This window comes from Cupressus sempervirens, chromosome 1 (genome assembly GCF_028749045.1).
Source record: "Cupressus sempervirens isolate cs-2001-9-10 chromosome 1, ASM2874904v1, whole genome shotgun sequence".
In the NCBI taxonomy this organism is placed as follows: domain Eukaryota; kingdom Viridiplantae; phylum Streptophyta; class Pinopsida; order Cupressales; family Cupressaceae; genus Cupressus; species Cupressus sempervirens.
In genome coordinates, this window is record NC_143118.1 from 277,122,458 (window position 1) to 277,147,274 (window position 24,817).

A 24,817-nucleotide genomic window follows, 5' to 3' on the forward strand; every position below is an offset into this window, starting at 1 on the left:
AGAGAATGAGAGAACAATCTGATGATGTAGGTGGGGTCATCACTGAGTTTAGTACAAGAGGTATAAAATTACCTGATGTGATCAACATGGTCACTTTTTCCTCAATATTTTTTGAATCTTGGTGCCTCAAAATGTTTTGGGAATGGAGGCATATAATAATTTTTACCAAATGGATTAGGATGTAAGTCCCTTTCTATGTATAGAGCTATTGGAATTAAAGGTAGAGTGACTGAGAGGGGGGGTGAATCAGTTACTTACAAAAATTAATCCACAGATCCCTTAGATGTCTTAAAGATCCAGTTACTGTTGATACTCGGTAAACATAACAAAAATGTTGTAACTTGGTAAATTAAATTGTTACTTATCTTCAAGCAAATGTGCATGCAATTGAAAAAAGAATAAACAAAAGAGACACCAGATTTAACATGGAAACCCAATAAGGGAAAAACCACCAAGTAACTAGTCACCAATTTTTCACTCCTCTGAAGTGAGCCCTATTAGGAGCCAACCCTATTAAAGGTTATAATACACACTATTAGGTGTGAACCTATTAGATGATTTAATCACCCTGTTAGGAGTGGCCTTGCTAGAGGTCTTTAGAACAATTAAACTGAACTATCACCTTGTTAGACGATTTACAAAATGGCTATTAAACCAACTCTATTAAGAGATTTGAAATCACTGCTACAATGGTTAGAAAGCAACAGTGAATTGACTTGACTAAGATGCAACTGAATTTATTGACTACAGGTCTCTGTTTAGCATTATTAGATCCTCCTTGATCAAGTATAGCTTTTCTGCTCCTCAATGATCTCTGATCATCCTTCAAATTTGCTTCCATAATAATCAATCTTCATATTACATTAATTCCACACACACTTCCTCTTCACACTTAGAATTTGCAACTTGACCTCTTAATTATACCATTCAGATTATCAAGTTGGCCCATTTACATGTTACATTTACCAATAAACCATACATTAGTTGACTACAAATATTACTCTAAACAAATAAATGTTATTTTATAAAATAATGAAATCCTTTATTGGCCAATCCTGCACAGTAAATACTTCTTCTAGAAATTTCCTAAGTTAACCTTCTTGACTTAGTTAACATTGCAATATCCATAAAATCCTTTGGCTTCCAAGTTTACTCAGTAAGAACTGAGTTCCTTCATGAGAGCTTGGTAAGAACTACTTCTGCCACATTTCCTTTGATGACTGAGTGAGCTCGGTAAGAACTATTTTTTGCCACATTTCCTTTGATGACCAAGTGAGCTTGGTAAGAACTATTTTTGCCACATTTCCTTTTATGACCAAGTTAGCTCAGTAAGAACTGTTTACTTAGTGGATACTCCAAGTTTTCTTTACTAACCTCCTAAGCTTGGTAGATTCTCTCCTTTTTCCTTGCTGACCTTTTGAGCTCAGTAGACTATATCCTTTGCCTTGCTAACCTTAAGAGCTTGGTAGACATGATCCTTTGCCTTGCTGACCTTCTGAGCTTAGTAGACTCTATCTGATGACTGATATGACATTTTTGTGACATCAAAGACAACACACAATTGAACAATTATATCCAACAATCTCCCTCTTTGGAATTTATGGAAACACAACATGTCATAGCACAATGAAATTTGAAAACAAGTCTCTTACTAACAGAATAGAAAAATCCCTCTTTCATAATAATCTCTCCCTCTTACACAAACTCTTTTTATTTTGCAAATTTCAAAAAGATATGATAGTATATTCTCCCTCTTTGACAACAAATGCCAAAGACAACTCAAAACAACTAAATAGTATTGTACCTGATGTACTAATTCATATGCAATGTCTTCATTGGTTTGTTGCATCGATTAATAGATCTTCAATTTTGTTTCTGTTGATGCATCACTAGAACTATATTTTTGTGAGCTTCAGATAGGGGAATGACCCCTAACTTACCTATTAGATACAAGAATGCATCCTTAGGTAAAGGCTTTGTAAATATGTCAGCAATTTGTTCCTTTGTATAGACATATTCCAAGCTTATTTCCTTTTCTTGCACCAATTCTCTAACAAAGTGATACTTTATGGCAATATGCTTGGTTTTTGAATGCATCACTAGATTCTTGGAGATGTTAATTGCACTTGTTTTATCACAAAACATAACAATAGGTTCTTTTATTTCTTGCTTCATACTTTCTAATAATTGTTTCAACCACACAATGTTTAAGCAATTTACTGCTGCTGCAAAATATTCAGCCTCTACTATGGATTGAGATGTACAATTTTGCTTTTTGCTTGTCCAAGAAACCAACATTTTTCCAAGAAAGAAAGCTCCTCCACTTGTGCTCTTTCTATCATCAATATTTCTTGCCCAATCTGCATCAATGAACACCTTTAAATCTAGATTTCCTCCAAGTTTATACCATAATCCATATTCTTCAGTTCCTTTTAAGTATCTCATGATCCTTTTGATTGCCATCATCTGATTTTCTTTTTGTTTTGCTAAGAATCTTGCTACAATTCCTATTGCAAGGGCAATGTCTGGTCTTGTGTGCACTACATATTGCAACTTTCCAATCATAGATCTATACAGTGTCTAATCTACTTCATTTGATTCATCATCCTTGGTAAGTTTTAATCCAGTACACATAGTAGTCCCAACTGGATTGCAGTCTTCCATACCAAACTTTCTTAGTATCTCCTTGATGTATTTAGATTGAGTGATGTAGATGCCATTCTTATTCTATTGAATTTGAAGACCAACAAAGAATTTGATTTCATGAAACATTGACATTTCAAATTCCTTGTTCATTTGTTCTGAAAATTCTTTGCAAAGATCATCATTTCCTGTGAAAAAAGTATCATCTACAAATATTTTTTCCAAAAAATCCTAATTATCTAGTCCTTCCTTTATGTACAAACTACTATTTTCATTAGTTCTTTGAAAACCAATCTGGATAAGATAGTTATGAAATCTTTTATAGCATGCTCTTGGGGCTTGCTTCAGATGATATAATGCTTTATGCAATTTTTAGACCATGTCCTTCTTATCTAGATCAACAAAACCTTCAAGTTGTTCAATGTAAACCTCTTCATCCAATATGCCATTGAGAAATGCTGACTTGACATCCATCTGATAAACTTTGAATCCTTTGAATGCAGCATATGCAAGTAAGGTTCTAACACCTTCCAATCTTGCAATAGGAGCAAAATTTTCTCCATAGTCTATGCCTTCTTCTTGAGAGTATCCTTTGCATACCAGTCTAGCTTTGTTCTTTGATACCTTACCATCTTCATTTAGTTTGTTTCTGAATACCCACTTTGTTCCAATCACATTTTTGTCTTTGGGTCTAGGTACAAGAGTCCATGTTTTATTTTTCTCTATTTTTTCTCTCTTCATTCATAGCTTCAATCCAACTTTCATTGTCTAGTGCATCTTTGACATTTCTAGGTTCAAAATTGGCAAGTAAACAAGTTCCTTTCAACTTATTTCTTATCATTGTTCCTTCTGATTTGTCTCCAATGATCTGATTTGGTGCATGATGCTTTCTAACATCCTTGGCTAACATGGCCTCCTTGTCTTTTGAATGACTTACATTTTTATCCTTCTATGTCTCAACTTCTAGTTCTATTTTTGGTTTCTCAGGCTTGGTAGATGCTAACTCAGTAGCTTCTATTTGCAACTCAAATTCTTGCAGCATGGTAGGTACTCACTTGGTTAATGAAGACTCTGGAGTTGACGATTCCTGATTAATAGGTATACTTGGCATTGTATCAGGTTCCATGTAAACAAATCTTCTATAGTCTTTAGGTTCCTTTTTGTTTTCTTCTACTGTTATTTCTGCAAACTCATCAACTTTCACATGTGCACTTTCTATGTCTTTGTGAGTAGATAAGTTCAAACATCTATATGCTTTGCTTTTGCAAGAGTGTCCCAAAAATATTCCTTCATCACTTTTTACATCAAATTTACCTTTTCTAGATTCTTTCAAAATGTAACATTTGCTTCCAAATAATTTTAGATAACTTACATTGAGTTTGTAGCCATACCACAACTCATAGGGTGTTTTGAATGAGTCCTTTCTTAGCTGTACTCGATTCAAGGTATGAACTGCAGTTCTGATAGCTTCCTTCTAGTATTTGATAGCAATGCCTTTCTCAATCATTAAAGTTCTTGCACAATCCATGATAGATCTGTTCCTTCTTTCTACTATTCCATTTTGTTCAGGAGTTCCAGGTGCTGAAACCTATCTTTTGATTCCCCTTTCAATGAAAAAGTTATTGAACTCATGTTAAATGAATTCACCACCTCTGTTAGATCTTAAGAATTTTATTCTTTTGCCTATTTCCTTTTCTACTTTGGCCAAATACCATTTGAACTTTTCAAATGCTTCTAATTTCTCTCTTAGGTACATGATAGTCATCATTCTTAAATAATCATCAACAAACTAAATGAAGAATTTTTCACCAGTATAACTTTCAATACCAATAGGTCCACACAAATCAATATGCACAATTTCTAGAACTTCTTCAGTCTGATAGTTCTTGCTTTTAAAACTAGTTTTTCCCATTTTACTAATTTGACAATTCTTGCATAGACCAACCTCAGGTTTCTTTATGCTAGGAATACCTCTTACTTTCTTGAATTTACTAATCTTTATCAATTTGTCAAAGTTTACATGACATAACCTCTTATGCCATAACCAACTTTCTTCAATTTGAGCAATGAAATATGAACATTCACCAAGTTCAAGATAAAATAAATTACCTTTCATTTGAGTGCTTGATCCAATCAGCTTTCCTTTGCCATCTAGCAATCTTTCTTTTCCATGCATAAATTCTACTTTGAGTCCATTATTGAGTAGCTATGCCACACTCAAAAAATTGTGCTTTAGTCCTTCTACCCAATATGCATTATCACATACAGGTTCCTTGGTTAGTGAGATTCTTCATTTTCCTCTTATACAACAAGGTTCATTGTTACCAAATCTTACACTGCCACCATCATAGTCTTCAAAGTATTCAAACTTAGTTTTATCACCAGTCATGTGATGAGAACAACCACTATCTATGATCCATGCATCATTTTTTCTCATATGAGAAATGAGTGCCATTTCTTCATCATTATCATATTCATCTTTCACAACAATGTAGACAATTTCATCTTCTTCTTCATCTTCAGAATCATTAGAATCTTTAGTCATGAAACATGTTATGAATATTTATGCTTCTGGTGAGATTGTGTGAAAGTTTATAGCATCAACCTTTCGGATCATACTACATGATCCATCATCAGGATGAGAGAGCTAAGAAAAAAACATAATATGTTGCAGACCCAATGTTGATGCTATAAACTTTCACACAATCTCACTGGAAGCATAAATATTCATAGCATCGATTGTGGAAATGTGTTACAATTAATCAAACATGTTTTCTTACCTTTATCCTTAAATGATTTGAAGTCTTTCTTGCCATTTTACTTGTTACCTTTCTTCTCATATTTTTTCTACTTATTTGGGCACCTAGCTGCAATATGTTCAATTTCTTCACAAGAAAAGTAGATTAGAGGAACCTTACCTTTGTTTTTTCCTTTGCCTCTTGAATATTTTCTTGCTAGTAGAGCTACAACCACCTCAAGATCACTATCTGAACTTTGTTCTGATTCTTCATCACTATCTGATTGCGGATCCTTCATCTTTTCCCCTCTTTCTTTGAGTGAAATCTTGGCTTCAAATGCTAATTCAATGTTCTTGATAGTTGGAACATAATTTTCATAGTTTTCTAGCTCAAATGTAGTCAATCTTCCAACTGTGGCCTCTAAATTTATTTTATGATTTGCCTCACATCTTCTTTCTTGAATTGTAGAGACTCTGATTGCATAAATGGGAAGTAGAGTTCTAAGAACTTTACTTATAATTGTCTCTTCATTGATATCTCCTCCAAATGCTTTGATTTCACTAACACATGCTTTAACTCTTTCAACATACTTTGTAATGTTTTGATGGGGACACAACCCAACAACAGAATGGACACAATAGAAAAGGGGAATTATATTAAATGAGAAAATAAGCTAGTACAAACAGTGCAGAGAAAATAAACTTCAAAACATGCCCTATGGGCTTACAATAGCATAAATCTGGAGAATATTTCTCCTTATAGCACCTCCTCTCAAACTCCACCCCGAACTGCCTTTCACAATGCCAAAAATCTCCTTAAATAGACCCCGGAGGGTTAAGGACTATCAGTACATTCTAGAAAGTGTTAGTAGGCATCCACCGACAAAATAGAAGGTTCCAGAAGCCATGTTAGAAGTCGGTGCAAATCTAGAAGAATCCAGAAATGGTAGCTGAACTTCCAGGAGGCATAACTTTTGAACCGTAGCTCCGATTGACGAACCGTTTACATTTTCGGAAAGCTCTCGAAGAGCTCTATAGCCCTATTGACAAGCTTTGCTCGTCCCCCATTTTTTGACCCTTTTCAAGGTCATTTAATGCCCCAAACCTGACTTTGAAGTATTCTTAGGAGGTCTCCAAAACCTGAAAAACTGTAATAACTTTCAAACCGTGGGGCCTTTTGACCTGATTCTTTTTCTGGAATGCTCTAAATCTCAATTACATTCATCTGGACAAGTCACGCCTTCTAGGTCACCAAAATGATGGCCAAATTGCATGTTCCTATTTTTTCGGGATTTTCAAATGTACTGATAGTTGAACTATGAGAGTTGGAACCTTTATTTGAGCCAAATGGGTATCCAAAAATGTAAAGACATGAAACGGAAACTAAGTCTAAGTACATTTTTTTGGGTGACACAGGATTGCCCTTATACCTCTGGATGCTCCTGCATCATGTTTTCATCCTCTCTCATCCTCATTTGATCAAATTTTTCTCTCAAAATTTCTGTTTTGGCTCTTCTCATATTATCATCTCCTCCATAGATCTCTTTCAGCTTGTTCCACATTTCAAAGGTAGTTTCATAATCCTTGAAGTCATCAAATTCTTCATAACTTAGAGTAGATGTGATATCTATCATAATATTGCTGTGAGTCTTCAATTCAACAATATCATTGACAGATAATGTACCATAAGGTTCTTCATATTTTTCATTAAGGTACTTTAGCCTTGCATTACCTATAGAAGCCAGATGAAGCCTCATAAATCCTTTCCATGCTGAGAAGTTGTCCCTATTAAGTGTTTTGATTTCATTTTTGTAAGACATCCTGATCTTTAGCTTAGATCCTTGAAATCTTTTCCTATAAGCACCAAAATCTTTGATACCAATTGTTGGAATTAAAGGTAGAGTAAATGAGAGGGGGGGTGAATCATTTACTTACAAAAGTTAATCCATAGATCCCTTAGATGTCTTAAAGATCTAGTTACTATTGATACTCCATAAACATAATAAAAATTTTGTAACTTGGTAAATTAAACTGTTACTTATCTTCAAGAAAACATGCATGCAATTGAAAGCAAAATAAACACAAGAGACACTAGATTTAACGCGGAAACCCAATATGGGAAAAACCACCAAGTAACTAGTCAACATTTTTTTACTCTTCTGAAGTGAGCCTTGTTAGGAGCCAACCCCGTTAAAGGTTACAATACACACTATTAGGTGTGACCCTATTAGAGGATTTAATCACCCTGCTAGGAGTGGCCTTGCTAGAGGTCTTTAGAACAATTCAACTAAACTATCAACTTGTTAGATGATTTACAAAATGGTTGTTAAACCAACTCTGTTAAGAGATTTGAAATCACTACTATAATGGTTAGAAAGAAACAATGAATCAACCTGAACAAGATGCAACTAAATTTGTTGACTACAGGTCTCTGTTCAGCATTATTAGATCCTCCTTGATCAAGTATAGCTTTCTTCTCCTCAATGATCTTTTATCATCCTTCAAATTTTCTCCCACAATAATCAGTCTTCATATTACATTAATTCCACACACACTTCCTCTTCACACTTAGAATTTGCAACTTGATCTCTTAGTTATACTATTCAAATTATCAAGTTGGCCCATTTATATGTTACATTTACCAATAAACCATACATCAGTCAGCTACAAATATTACTCTAAACAAATAAATGTTATTTCATAAAATAATGAAATCCTTTACTAGCCGACCCTGCTTGGTAAATACTGCTTCCAAAAATTTCCTAAGTTAACCTTCTTGACTTGGTTAACATTAAAATATCCATAAAATCCTTTGGCTGACAAGTTTACTTGATAAGAACTAAATTATTTCATGAGAGCTCGGTAAGAACTACCTCTGCCACATTTCCTTTGATGATTGAGTGAGCTCAGTAAGAACTATTTCTGCCACATTTCCTTTGATGACCGAGTGAGTTCGGTAAGAACTATTTCTACCACATTTCCTTTGATGATCGAGTTAGCTTGGTAAGAACTATTTACTTAGTAGATACTCCAAGTTTTCTTTACTAACCTCCTGGGCTCAGTAGATTCTATCGTTTTTCCTTGCTGAACTTTTGAGCTTGGTAGACTCTATTCTTTGCCTTACTGACCTTCAGAGTTTAGTAGACACTATTCTTTGCCTTGCTGACCTTCTGAGCTCGGTAGACTCTATCTGATGACTGATATGAAATTTGTGTGACATCAAAGACAACACACAATAGAAAAATTGTATCCAACAAGAGAATGTTTATTTTGGACTCCTAATGCCTCTACTTGTTTAGCAAGTTGTTTGAATTGTTGTTGTAACTCCTCATTAGGGTTTTGAATGATGCTCCTCTCTTTGATCTCTTGTGTCTATGAGTAGATTATTTTCTATGGAAAGAACTATGTCTGCTTGGTTTTGACATTTCTATGTCTGAAGAGTTTACTAATGTGTCACTAGGTAGTGGAGGTATGTTAGTACCTCAAAGGAAAAAGGGTCCTTGTTGTAGTACATGTTGGGGTACTTGTTGTGGTATTGATTACCATGGTTTTACCATAGGTTTTTGTTGTGCCACTTGTTGTTATGTCATTTTTTGTGGTTGTTGTTGTGATACCTCTATTGGTTGCATGTGAGACCATGTATGTGATGGGTGTTATAGAGGTATCCATTGAGGTTTTCATGGCATATGTTGTTGTTGTAATAAGTGTTGTTGATAGGAATTTTTTTTCTCTAAGCATCCTTGGTATTCTTTCTTTTGTTTTAGTTATTCTTCTTGTTTAGAAAATATGGCTTGTTGTTGTTGGAATTGTTGCTAGTATAGTGTATATAAGTCAAGTGGGTTTATATTAGGCTGTGCATTAGGGATGTTGGATCCTTGCAGCACTTGAGGTTTTTGTTGTGGTTGATGCTGTTGTTGATATGTTGTATGCACGTTGAGTGGATTTTGACTTGGTTATGCATTAGGGATGTTAACTCCTTGTACAACCATAGGTTGTTGGTGTCTTTGAATTTGGTTATGCCCTTGAGGATTGAACACCATGTTAGGGTCTTGATACTTTTGTGTGTTATATGTTTCTCCTTAGGACATCATATTGATTTGAAAATGAGATGTGTTCCTTTTGGGAATGGGTGAAATATTGATAAGGCTCTTCCTTTGTATTTCAATAGGGGTTATTGCAATTAATTTTTCCCATGGTGTACTCATGGGAGGCACCATAACATTTGATGTCATAACATTTGGTAAAGTTAGGAGCAAGGGTGTGCTTTGTTGATTTTCCTCCAAAGGTGGTATTTTGGGCATCCCTAGAGTACACGTTCCTTTAGACAGATCCTGTTGTTGCATTATTTGATTGAGGTCTATTTGTAATGTCCTTTTGGGATATTTAGGAAGAGTCTTTTTTCCATTTATTAATGGAGGTTTTTCAAACAAGGGATTGATGTTAATGTGTTAAAAAGTGCTTTTGAGGATTTCAATGGTTGTTTCTTGGTGAGATCTTATAGGTGTCATCATTGTGTTTGAAAAATCCAAAGGTTGTTTTCCCTTGTCCAAGTCCAAATTAATTAGAGTTGTATGTTTTCAAGTGTTGGGTTGGTTTGATGTTTGGACTTAGGTCCCTCCAAGTTTGGATTGAATTTCAAAATATATTAGGCTACCAAAAGTTTAAAGTTTTTTCAAAAAGTCTTGTCTTGGCCAACCCTAGCCATTTCTTCATCTATGATACCATAATCCATGTTAGAATTATCATTGAGGTGTAAATTACTTTGTATGTTTGAGGTGTTAAAGGTACTTGTGTTAGGTTGACTGAATTCAAATGAGCAGTTTTCTTCATCCTCAGGAGTTGTAGGTACACTTCTACATCTAGGTGGTATAGGTATGAATATGGGTTCAAAATTAGGACTCCATTAAACCATTCTATGTGTATGGGAAGTGCTTGAATGGAATCTCATAGTAGGTGTGTTTTTTAGGGTTGGTGGTGTCATTATTTGATGGTTATGTTCTTGCAAATACATGCTTAAGGGGTCCACAAGTAAAGGTTGTGATGCTTTGATTTTGTCTTAGTTAAACATTTGTTGGGGTTTCTTTCTCTTCTTTTGTCTTGGATGAGTTTTAGGTTTCGCTTTGGGTTGTGTTTGTACCTCATAAAACAAGGGTTGATATAGTGCTTCAGGTCTCTAAGCTGATTATATCCTTGTAAGTGTTGGCATGATACCTAAGGATGTAGATACAATGGAGAAAACCCTAAATGGATATTCTACCTCCCAAGTGTGCACCTAAACTACCAGCTATGCTCAAATAGTACCAAGTGTGCCCTTGCTACACCTATGGACCTGAAGGTAAGTAGGTGGTAAGAAAAAGGTATGTGGTTGGTAAAAAGAGGTGTTAGGGTGATGAATATGCATAATGTGAATGATTTAAATGTTTAATTTATTTTTTAGATTGTAGAGATGCAATTCAAGGTGTGGAAATCCAATTTAGGGTCCCAGAACCTAAAATGAAATCCCTTATTACCAAGAATTCTCTAAAACTACCAAATGCAAACCTAAAGTGTGTAGTTTGTAAAATAGGGGTCCAGTTAGTAAAATAGGGCAAAACTTGATAATCTAGGAGTGGGTATGTAAGACATGAGTATTTTTTGGATAGTTGAGTGATTAGGAGTGTTATGCAACCTACATAAGTGCCTAATGAACTAGGGTTTTGATACAAAAGGTACAAATGTGCTAAGGAAATTGTGCAAATGCAAATGTAAATGATGTTTTGGATTTTGACTAAAGAGGATGAAAATGACTCTATGGTATGCAAAATGAAGATTAGGGTTGGATTTTGGACTTGATAATGATGTTAGGGGTGGATGTATGCAAGTTGGATCATGAAAAGGATGGTATGGTAATATTGATAATGATATTTAGGGCATGCAACATGAGGGTTATGAGATCAAGAAGACAAGTTGATAAGGTTTAATATTGGAAATGATGTTAGGGTTTTGAACAATTCAAGATGAAGGGGATGTTGGAATTACTTTAGAATAATTAAGAGTGGGGTGAATCAGTTATCCAAGGTCTAGATGTATAAATAAAAAAATTCAAAATTTAGTGAACCCTTAAAATATTCATACCCATGCATGCATCCATTGTGTATTTACTAAAACTTTTATGTTAGTGTCAAATCAATTTCTAGAAATGTAAAGCATGAAACACAACACATTCATCAACACACTTGACATGATGATTTATGTGGAAACCCAATTTGTTAAAAACCACTACTAACATGATACTTCTTTTCAATCTTCTGAAGTGATGCCTTATGAAATGCCAAACCCATTAAAGTTTACAATAGACACTATTAAATGTGACCTAGTTAAGGGATTTCGATCGCCCTATTAAAAGTGAGCCTTGTTAAGGGACTTTAGGCCATCCACTTGGATGACACCCTATTAAAGGATTTTTCAATGACTGTTAGGTCAACCTTAATCCAAAGGATTTACCCTAGATTGATACAATTGTTAGAGAATAACAATAGAGCTTTGATCTAACACAACTTACAACTTCACTTGTAGATTATAGAGCTCTGTTTAGTCCTAAATTCTAGTTGGTTTTCATACTTTGCAACTTTGACAACTTGTTCACCCTTTAAGCATTCATTTCCTTAAGCCTTCTTGCTTAATATTTCATTGTATATCTCTTGGGTCACTTAATGAAGCAAAACCCTTAATTCTTTCTCCTCCTTAGGTTCTTACATATGACACCAACCTCTCTCTCTTTGCTTCATGACTAGATATTCCTATAAATAGGAAATTACAATTTTTTTTGCTCATTATCCATCATCCAAATTAAGGTTTTGGATGGATTAGGTAGGATACAATGTATCTACCCCATATCTTGTCTTTTCCAGAAACTTCTCTTAGAATCCATTTAAATTTGCCCAAAAATAGTTCACATCAAATTCTGTGCCACCAAATCATTAATCTTATCTTCCTCTTGGTTCACAAGTTCCAAGAAAATAAACTTTTCAACTTAGATTTGGTGAATATTCACTCTTTAACATAATGCAATAGCTTAACATTATCAACCTTTTGATGCTCAGCACATATGGCATTACTTGAAATCAACTGTAAAATCACTCCACATAAACTAAAGTTTACTAATGCTCAAAATCAACTAAAATTTACTCAACATCAATTGTCTTGCTTGGCATCCATTAGATTTTTCATTTACTCAGCTTCAACTAACTTTCTACTTGACTTGCACTAACTTTTCTCGGCACCTACTATCCACTTGGTCAAGCTTGGCAAACAAACACTGTTTAACTTATTCTTCTAAAATTTCTAAGTGGATCATCAATTCATCATGTCATCACTATCTTAACTAATCCTTGTACTTCATTACATAATCATAATGCAACCTTTCCTTTAGGTCCTTTTGTTACATCTTATTGATCAAATCCTCCTCATCAATCAACTAAGTGATAGTACTTAAATCTTATAAGAAATTGTCTTACCAGCGCATAATAGGTTTGACATCAGTGACAAAATAATGATTCAAACACATAGTCTTCTTCAACAATCTTCCTCTTTGGCATTGATGGAAAACCAAACTAATCAACTAATTCAATCAAATGATGAAAATCTTGTTCGACCAAATTGACTAGGTAAAAACAATAAGGCAATACCAAAGAGAAAACTTTTATTCCTCTATCAACAACTTCCATCTTCTAATTAGGTTACAAAACTCTTTCTTAAAAACTCCCTCTGAGTTCCTTCTTGTATCTACCTCTTACTATGTAGATTAGGATTTCTCCCTCTTTCTTTTATACTAGATTGATTAGTAGAGTATGTCCCTCTGACATGATCTTTCTGGCTCTCTACTCAATGTCTCCCTCCTTTTTCTGACTTGATTCTTGATATCTTTCTCCCTCTCTAATCAATAAATTGGTTTAGGACTTTCTCCCACTTATCTCTTGCATTAGATTAATAAAACTCTTCTTCTAATGATTGTACATTTAATATACTTTCTCGCTCTTTGACAATAATGCCAAAGACCTATACCAAAAACTTGTCATTCTTAAAAGATGCAGATATAAACTTTGTAGATTCCTTAGTTTCTCCCTCTGTCACCTTGCTTGTGAATGATTTTAATTTTCAGCTCTATGATTACTTTAGGTAGTTCCTAAAGTAAGATACACTGCATCAATTTGTATCATATGAACATCAATTTGTTTGATGCAGGGCACTCCTATTTCTTAAATAGCCTTTGATAGGGGTATCAGCCCTAGTTTACATCTTAGATACTCATGAGCACCCTTAGGTAATGGTTTTGTGAAGATATCAGCAATTTTCTCCTTTGAGTTAACATATTCCATCTTCACCTCTTTGTCTTGAACTAATTCTCTTACATAACGATACTTGATTGCAATGTGGTTTGTCTTTGTGTGCATCACTAGATTATTTGATATATTGGCAGCACTTGTATTATCACAATAAAGTATCATTGGTTTTGTGATTTCTACCTTCATTCCTTTCAGTAGTTGTTTGATCCATACAATGTTTGTGCAGTTTATAGCAGCAATAACATATTCTACTTCATTAGTAGATTGTGAAGTACAACTCTATTTCTTGCTTGTCCATGTAACTAGTCTCTTGCCTAAGAAAATAATTCCTCCACTGGTGCTCTTTCTATCATCAATGTTTCTAGCCCAGTCAAGATCAGTGTAGGCTCTCAAGATAAACTTTTCATTCTTCTTGTAGTATAGACCAAACTCTTTTGTTCCTTTCAAGTATCTCATTATCTTTTTTGTAGCCATTAAGTGATTCTCCCTAGGGTTAGTAAAGAATCTTGCAACTATCCCTATAGGTAATGCAATATCAGGTCTATTATGTACTACATATTGCAATTTTCCAATCATAGACCTATACAATGTTTGATTCACCTTAGCCAAATTATCATTCTTTGACAACTTGTGTCCTATCACCATAGGTGTACTTATTGGCTTCGAATCCTCTACTCCAAATGTCTTCAATATCTCTTTGACATACTTTGACTGAGTGATGTATGTACCATACTTCATCTAATATACTTCTAATCCCACCAAAAATTTGATTTCTCCAAACATAGACATTTCAAATTCTTGCTTCATCTAATTTGCAAAATATTTACATAATGCATCTTTTCCTCCAAATACGATATCATCAAAAAATATTTTAGACAGCAAAATAGCTTTTCCTTTTTCTACCTTTATGTACAAATTGTTGTTATTACAAGATAATTATGAAGTCTCCCATACCATGCTCTTGGTTCTTGTTTCAATCTATATATGGCTTTGTGCAGTCAACATACCATGTTCTTATTGTTATCATCAACAAATCCTTCTAGTTTTTCTATGTAGACTTCCTCTCCTCATATTCCATTAAGAAATTTAGATTTAATATCCATTTGATAAACTTTGAAACCTTTGTATGTAGCATAAGCAAGTAAAGTTCTTACTCCTTCCATTCTTACAACAAGAGAAGAAATCTCTATATAGTCAATTCCTTCTTCTTGTGCATATCCCTTGGAAACTAATCTTGATTTGTTTCTTGTGACACCACTATTTCGATCTAACTTGTTCCTAAATACTCACTTGGTACCAATCACATTCTTATCTTCTGGTCTAGGAACTAGACTCCACATTTTATTTTTCTTTATCTATTGAATTTCTTCTTCCATGGCCTTGTACTAGTCACCATCTTCTAATGCATGTTTTACTATTTTGGGATCATTCACACTTAACAAACATTATTCACTTCTCAATCTATTTCATGTCATTGTCCTAGCATCTTTGTTTCCAATGATTTTATTAGTAGAGTGATGCCTTTTGACATACTTAGATAACCTTTGATCAACTCTTGTTTATACACTTTGTCTTTCATCTTCATAGTCACTGTGTATATCTCTGTCAGGTATCTTAGCATCCCTTTCATGTGTACTGACCTCAAAATCAGAATGTACATCTTCTTTATTTTGTAACTTGGCATCTAAATGTAGCTCAGTTCCTAAATGCAACTCAACATTCCTAGGATGTGACTTGGTAGTCATTTATACTTGCTAGTGATTTCTACCTTGATTTGCAACATCTTCTTTAGTAGGCATTCCTTCATGAAAAGTATACAAATGATTTGTATTCTTCTAGTTGTTTCATGGGTTCAACCTCAAGTACTTCTGTAAATTCATCAAAGTTCTCATTTGCACTTTCCACAATTTTGTTAGTGTTAGTATTTAAACACTTATAAGCTTTGCTTCTTGTGGAGTATCCAAGGAATATACCTTCTTCATTTTTTGCACTGAACTTTCCATTCCTAACATCTTTAATAATGTAACACTTACTTCCAAATACCTTAAAGTATTTTACATTAAGTGGATATCCATACCATATTTCAAAAGGTGTTGAATGAGTACCTTTTTTTACTTGCACATGGTTCAAGGTATATATAGTAATACTTACAACTTCTCTCTAGTATTTCAGAGCAACATTCTTCTCCATCATAAGTGTTTTGGCATAGTCCATTATAGACCTATTTCTCCTTTCAACAATTCCATTTTGTGGAGTCCTATGGGCAGATGTCTATCTTTTGATTCCTCTATCATTATAGAACATCTCAAACTCATTTATAGTGAATTCTCCTCCTCTATCTGATCTCTAGCATTTCAAACTCTTACCTATCTCTTTCTCAACTCTTTCCAAGTACCACTTAAACATTTGAAAAGCATCAGATTTCTATTTTAGAAACATAACTATCATCATCCTAGAGTAATCATCAATAAATAGCATTATGTACTTATCTCCTTTGTAGCTTTTCTCTTTAGTTGGTCCACACAACTTAGTATGAACAATCTCTATATTTCTTTAGAGGTATAAGCTTTACTCTTAAAGATTGACTTTGACATTTTTCCTAGATAAAATTGTTTGCACACTATATTATCAGGTTTCTTCAACTTAGGCAATCATCTAACTTTCTTCATGTTACTAATACTAACCAAGTTATCAAAATTAACATGAAATAATCTCTTGTGCCAAATCTTACACTATTTCCATCATAACAAGTTAATGTAATGAACTTACTTTTGTCTACAATCATGTGATGTGAGCATCCACTATCAATGATCCATCTATCATTCTTGTTCATACAAGTCACAAGTGTAGTTGCCTCATCTTCATTAGATTCATCCTTCATTGCAACATATACCACTTCATCATCATGTTCATTAGAATTATGTTCATCAGTAATGTCACATGACTTCTGTCCTTTGTCTTTGTAATCTTTGTTTTAATCTTCTCTTCTATGTACATTTTGCAGCAATATGACTAACTTCATTGAAATTAAAACAAATGATGGGTAACTTACCTTTGGACTTGCCTTTACCTCTATGAAATCTTCTTTCCAGTAGTGCTTCCAATTGTTCAATATCTTCCTCATTTGTATCACTATCACTGGATGCACACTTTATCTTTTTTTTTTCTTCTTCTACTTCACCTCATTAGAATCATTCAATAACAACTTAGCTATGAAAGTAGATTCAAAACTCTTTGGTTTGTAATTGTCAAAGTTAGATAGGTCAAAAATTGTGAGTCTACCTACTAGACCTTCAAGAGTTAGATTATTTACTAGAATACATCTCAATTCTTGGATTGCAGAAACTCTAATAGCATAAGTAGGTAGTAATATTCTCAAGACTTTACTTAACACAGTATCATCATCTATATGGCCAGTAGCTCCTCTTATTGCATTAACAACTTCTTTTATCCTAGCAACATATTGAGCAATATTTCCACCTTCTTCCATTCTCATATCATAAAACTTACCTCTTAGGCTCTTAGATTTGGCTCTTTGAACATTTTTGTCTCCTCCATATATAGTGTTAAGGGAATCCCACATTTTCTTTTCTATATCATAGCCTTTGATATCATCAAATTTGTCATAGCTTAGGTTAGAGGCAATCTCCAACATTTCTTGATTGTGTTCCTCTTTCTTCTTCATATCTTCAACAGTTAAGGCTCCTACTGGATCAACTTGTTCCACTATAATGGTGGATTGTGGATGATATCTAAGTCCTCCAAGGTGTAGCTTCATCAATCTTTTCCATCCATGAAATTTATCTTTGTTGAGCTTGAGTACTTCTCTTTTAGACATCTTGATCTTTGTGCTTTTAGTACTTTAAAACTAGTCCTCTTAAAAATATGGCTCTGATACCAATTGTTGAAATTACTTTAGAATAACTGGGGGTGGGGGGGGGGGGGCAGGGAAATGTTAGTATGCTAATAGAAACCAAATTTAAATAAAGCTTCTACAAACTAAAAAAAATTCATAAACTTCAAGATAGACTAAGATGAGCTCTCAATTGAGAATGTGAGCCATTAATGGGCTCTCTCAATGAGAAGCTCTCTTGTTGAGTAGCTTTGTCTAAATAGATAGGATGTATGCTCAAGGTTATGCTTCAAAAAGGGCTTCAAATGGAGTTGGAATTTGGGTGTGAGTGTATGGTTTTGATGTAAAATGGCTTCTCAAAATGGCATTATGACTTTACTTCATGGATTGTGTTATTTTGCAAAGGGGAAGGATCCAATTTATAGGCAAGAGGCTTGAGGGATTGAGGGCTAAGATGCAAGGATGGGAAAAAGCTCATGGAGGGCTTAGATTGCATGAGAGGAGAGCACATGGATTGTGCTTCCTTACAACCAATCAAGGAGTGACACATGTCACATGGTGAGAGGATGGAGGAAAGGGGAAGGATGAGTCAAAAAAGGAGGCTCAAGGGATAAAATCTTCATAAAGACCCTCATAATGGCTTGTAAGAGCAATAAAAGGGCTTGGAAGAGTCATTTATGGCCTAGTGGGCTTCATAAAGTTTTATGGTTGAGATATTTTGAGGGAGATGAGAGCAATTTCAACTTGGACTTGATTAGGAAGGTTTTAAGCTTGCTTAGGCTTGTGCAAATGATTAGAGGATGGATTAGGATGGTTTAGGATTAGCTTAGGGATAGGCAAGTGGATGGCATTTAATGAGGGTGGGTGAAGGAGGAGATATTTGTTAACTTTGGCTTGGGTTAGTAAGTTTTAACCCATGTTTAGGGAATGTGACAAGGTTAGGAGGGGATTAGGATTAGGTTTAAAGACATCTTCTAGAAGAGTCTAGACTTTGGATGAGGATAAAGACTTTCTAGAATAGTCTAGAATTTCCTAGGATGAGGATGAAGACTTTCTAGAAGAGTCTAGAACTTCTTAGGATAAGATTTTATGAAATAAATAAATTTTTATTTATTTCAAGGGTTTGGGTTGAGGAGATATTTATTAAAATATTTTTAATAAACATGAGGATTAATATTTAATCTTGATTAAATATTTTGAGTTGGGATTAGGGGTAGGAAATGATGAGATTAGCCTTTAATTGAAATTAAAGAAGGATTAGAAGATTTTGGAAGAGGTTATTGGTCTTAAGGAAATTGGCCAACTTTTGAGAAAAAAATAAATAAATTATTTATTTTGGGATTTTTGGTCAATTTATTAATTAAATAATTAATAAATAAGGAAATAATGTTTAAATAAGATTTAAACATTTTTGGGAGGGATTTCTTAAATAAATATTTTTAATTAAGATAAAGGGATTTAATGGCATAAAAATAAATTAATAAATTAAATAATTAATTAATTAATAAATGATGATGTCATCATGAATTTTTTAGAAAATAAAAATACTTTATTTTCTAAAGGTTTTTTAGGTGTCTACAGATAGTTTCTAGGTGTAGTTGGGAGAGTGGAAGCAAATTATGTAAAAATGGTGCCAAAACAACACCAAAAACTTGAAATTTTGAAATTATGAGCAATAACTAAACTCTATCAACATAAACTAAAAATCATGTAGTTTACCATGAAAGCCAACCAAAATAAAGAAAGAAATATAAAGTAAAACTCCCTTTTTAGTTGTAGCTACCATTTCCTTCTTTCTTCTCCATATGATGTAGCTCCAATTCCTTATAATGAAAACAATTGAAAAGAAAAACCTATGATATGATAATGCTATGAGAGAACTAGAAGATTTATTTTAAGCTTGAGGGACAAAGGACCAAGGGACTAGAAATGAGAGCAATGTGGCTCATTTTATAGCCAACACATAAGAGGAGAGCATTGGACTTGTCACCTTGAGTGTGCAACTTGGCAAGATATTCCTTAGGAAATCCATGAAACATATAACACAAGATGTCAAATGTAAGATTTTATGATGCATATAAGCCAACAAAACTATAAATAGGAGAGGGTCTAAGACACATCATGTGACACCTCAAAGCCACTTAAAGCTAAGAATTTGTGATGATGATAGCTGAATATAGATATGCGTATGGGAATAAGAATATATAAATTGCGACATATCTTAGCCAAGTGTAAGGATAAAATATATGATGTAAGATGTCCATGTGTCATGATGATGTCAATATTATTTCAAGATGGTGTAGAATATTTGAATTAAAAATTCATTATTCCACACAAATGGAAATTAGAGATGGGAAATGTGACTTAAAATTTTGAGAATTCCCATGGTTTGAGAATGACAAATCAAATAATTAATAAAATTAATTAATTGAGGATGTTAATTAATAAGAATGGTTAGTAGAATGAAACAAGATTAAATTATGGGTTATTTAGTCCTATATAGAGAATTAGTAGATGATTGGCCGATTTGATTTTAAATGTGTGATAATATGCTTTGATGAAATGTGATGATTATGCAGATCAACCAGGATGATGATGGGTAGACCAAAGCCATGATAAAATTGAATGACTAATTATGATTGATAACATGCCAAGGACACATGACATGGATTAAGGATATGTAACATTTAACTAACATTGTAAATGCTATAGGATTGAAATTGTTTGATAGGGTTGATCATAATAACATCGATGGACATTGTCAATGTTATTAAATTAATATGATAATGCCATGATCTAACACTGAGAGACTCAAAAATTTCAAAGATTAGATTATATAAATGACAACTTACCTAGCACTAAGAGCCATGATAGTACTAAGGTCAGATTGATAGGTTTGATATATTGATAGATTTCCAAGGCATTGAGAGATCCTACATTGCCTAGGATCAGACAATTGATGATAGATTTGGGATGTTTCACACATTTTAGGTTGATTAAGACTAATTTTGGGTGATTTCAAGTTGATTTGGGGTGATTCTGGGTTGATTTGATATGATTCCAAATTGGGTTGAGTGGATGTGATTTTGAGATAATCTACAAATTATGTGAAAGAATATACAAATGATGAACATTATTGAGATATAATAAAGTTGGCCAAAAGATCAAAATTAGTGAAATGAAAAAATGGGATGATTTATTATGAAAACATAAATAAATCATAGGCACGAACCATTTTTGAGCATCTATAGTATCAATCTATTTTCAATAAACTAGGAAACCCTAGACCAAAGGGAAACCCGTAGTGGTAATAGTACCCACAAAATGATGTACTAATATTAAATTTTCTTGTAAGAGGATGGACTTTGTTAGAATCCAATGAAATACATTCAATAAATATTAGTCCCTATTAGGAGACCTTGAATCCCTATTAGGAGTTTCCAACCTTGTTATGAGTTGTGCCAACCCTATTTGAAGTTGTAAAAGGAAAAAGGAGCCACTACCTAAAAAGCTTTAAGGGAAAGACCACTAAACTCACTATCCAACTAGTCTCTCTATTATTCCTTACTGAATAATAGAAATGAAATAATCCCATCTTGTTCTCTATGCTCTTGATTGGAACAAACCTCTAGTGATCTTGATACCAAATCACCAACTTCACATCCAATAATCCCTTGGATTACTTACTCAAATTTACCAAATACTCTACTCATTCTTGCTTGATATAAACCTGAATGCATACTTAAAAACAAGGAAAATAACCTTCCTTTATACCATGTCATGAAAAACAATTCTTTGATGTTGGAATTCTTTAGAATAATCGAGAAGAGGGTGAATCAATTACCCAAGGTCCAGATGTAAAAATAAAACTTTTCACATCTTACTGAACCCATATCCATAAAATATTTTCATCATGCATGCATCCATTAGATTATATAATCACTTAAACTTGTAGGTTACTATCAAATCAATTTGTAGAAGTGTAAACATGAAACATAATAGATTCAATAACAAATTTGACACAACAATTTAATGTGAAAACCCAATTTGGAAAAAACCACCAATAACATACTACTCATTCTCTCTCTTATGAAGTGATGCCCTGTAAAAGACCAACCCTATAAAATGTTATAGTGCACACTATTAAATGTGACCCAGTTAAAGGATTTCAATCACCCTATTAGGAGTTAGCCTTAGTAGAGGACTTTAAATCATTCTATTGGATGGTCACCCAGTTAAATGATTTAAATATGACTATTAGGTCAACCTTAATCCAAAGGATTACTCTAGAAAAATACAATGATTATAGAGTAACAATAAGGATTTAATATAATAACAACTTAGAACACACTTGCAAATTATAGATTTTTGTTTTAGTCCTCCATTCTACTTTTATTTCATACACTTCTTCTCTTATAACTTGTTCACCCTTCAAGCATGCATACCTTAAGCCTTCTTTCTTTACTTGCCAATGTAGTCTCTTCTCTTAGGTCACTTAATGAAGCAATACCCTTGACTCATTGTCTTCCTTAGGTTCTCACATATGACAACCTTTTCTTCTAACCAACCATCTCTATAAATAGAGAATTAAGATCTTTTTCCATTCATCCTCCATTGTTCATTTTAGGGATAGGTCAGATTAGGTAGGATTCAATGAATCTACCCCTTAATTCATTTCATTCCCTTCTAGAAACTTCTCCTTCAATCCTCTTTGAATTCACCTCAAAATGGTTCACCATGAATTCTATGTTGCTAGCTCATCAACCTTATCCTCTACAAAATTTGTACAATCCAAGAAATTAGACTTGTCAAGTTAGATTCACAAAATTCATGATCTTTCTCATAATGTTGAAACTCTACATTAATTGGCTTTTGATGGTCAACACATATTGTGTTGCTCAACATCCTCTATCAAATCACTCGGCACGAACTTAAGTTTAATGCTTCTTGGTATCAACTAGACTTTAGCCAACTTACATTGTTTCACTTAGCTTACACTCAAATTGACTTTTCTTAGCTCTAACTAATTTTTTGCTAGGCTTGCACTAACTTTGCTCAACACCTAGTGTGCAAAATTTTAAGCTCGACAAATTTTTTTTTTAAAACTTATTCTTTTCATCTTAATTAGTATAACCAACCATTGCAACCTTATTATATTATCAATGCACTATAACATCACTATCTTAACTAATTCTTGTACTCCTTTTCATATCATAACTCAACCTTTCCTCTAGATTCTATTGTTACCTCATTTGATCAAATCCTCTTTATCAATCAAATAAATGATAGTACTTAAATCATGTAAGCAATTATCTTACTAGCAAGTGGCAGATTGGACATCAGTGATAAAACAATGATTGAAACACATTTATCATACTTGTATCAATCTATTTTCAACAATCTCCTTCTTTGGAATTGACTACAAACCAGACTGACCAAAAAAATACCAAAAAGAAAATAATTCCTTGTATTGAAATCTCTCCCTCTATCAACAACTTTCATCTTCTAAATAGGTTCTAATCAATAGACAATCAATCAACTCATACTTATGACTCCCTCTTGATTACTTCTTATATCTCCCTCAACATTATCTCCCTCTTACTAGGTAGATGTAATAAGTAGGTACACTTTCTCCCTTAACACACTTCTTTAGAAGTTAGGATTTTTCCTTCAACAGGATTAGATAGATCAATATTTCATCTCCCTCAACATTCATCTCTCAGTACACTTTAACTGTTAGTACACTTTCTTCCTCTTTGACAAAAATGCCAAAGACTTGTCATCTTTATATGTAGATATGAATATTTTTAGTTTCTACCTCTATCACCTTGCTTGTGACTGATTTATAGCTCTATCTCTTTGATTACTTTAGGAAACTCCTAAGGTAAGATCCATTACATCAATGTGTAACATATGTCAATCAACTTGTTTGATGCAGGGCACTCCTCATGCTTTTTAGATAGCCTTTGATAGGGCTATCACCCCTAGCTTACCTCTTAGATACTCATGATCATCCTTAGATAATGATTTTGTGAAGATATCAGTTATTTTTTCTTTTGTGTTAACATATTCCATCTTTACATCTTTATCTTGAATTAATTCTCTCAAGTAGTGATACTTGATGATAATGTGCTTAGTCTTTCTATGCACCACAGGATTCTTTGATATATTTATATAACTTGTATTATAACAATAAAGTATCATAGGTTTAGTGATTTCATTATTCATACCTTTGAATAGCTATTTGATTCATACAATGTTTGTATAATTTACTAGATCAGCAACATATTCAACTTCAACAGTAGATTGAGAAATGCAGTTTTGTTTCTTGCTAGTCCATGTAACCATTCTTTTGCCTAAAAAAAATGCTCCTCCATTTTTTCTCTTTCTATCATCAATATTTCTAGCCCAATCAGCATCAGTATAGGCTCTCACTTTAAATTTCTCATTTTTCTTATAGTATAAACAATAGTCTTCTATTTCTTTCAAATATCTCATTATTCTCTTTACTTCCATCAAGTGATTCTCCCTAGAATTAGCATATAATATTGCAACCATCCTTATAGCTACTATAATATCAGATCTATTGTGTACTACATATTGCAATTTGTCATAGACTTCTACAATGTTTGATTCACCTTAGCTAAATCATCATTCTTTGACAATTTATGTCCTATCACCATAGGTGTACTTACTGGCTTGGAAACCTCCAATCTAAAAAAATTTAGTATCTCCTTTACATACTTTGATTAAGTGATGTATATACCATATTATTGAGATTTGATTAAAAAGATAATTGTTGAGAGAGATCATTGAAAGAGGGAGATTTTTAAAGCAGACTATGTGTTTCAATCATTGAAAGTTGATTAGCTCTAGGTGCCTTACTATTCTTAGGCCCCTATAATTCTAATGGGCATGCTTTCTCTATCCCTAATATTATTTTTATTATTATTATTTAGACATTAGAGCAATCAATTCATTCATGATCTACACATTCATTAGTGGGTCAATATCTTTGACAACATCTATTCCCTTAGAATTGTAGGGCCCCCATTAAATTATAGGGAGCCCAATCCACCATAAAATTCTAGGCATACCCCATAAAATTTTAGGCTATCCTAACCTAACCTAAAAATTATAGCCTATAAAATGATAGGGGGCCCTATTATTTTAAGGCATAAAATTATAGGGCCCATCCCCCATAAAAGTATAGGCCATAAAATTATATGCTAGAGATATGGAGCTAATAGACAATTGCTT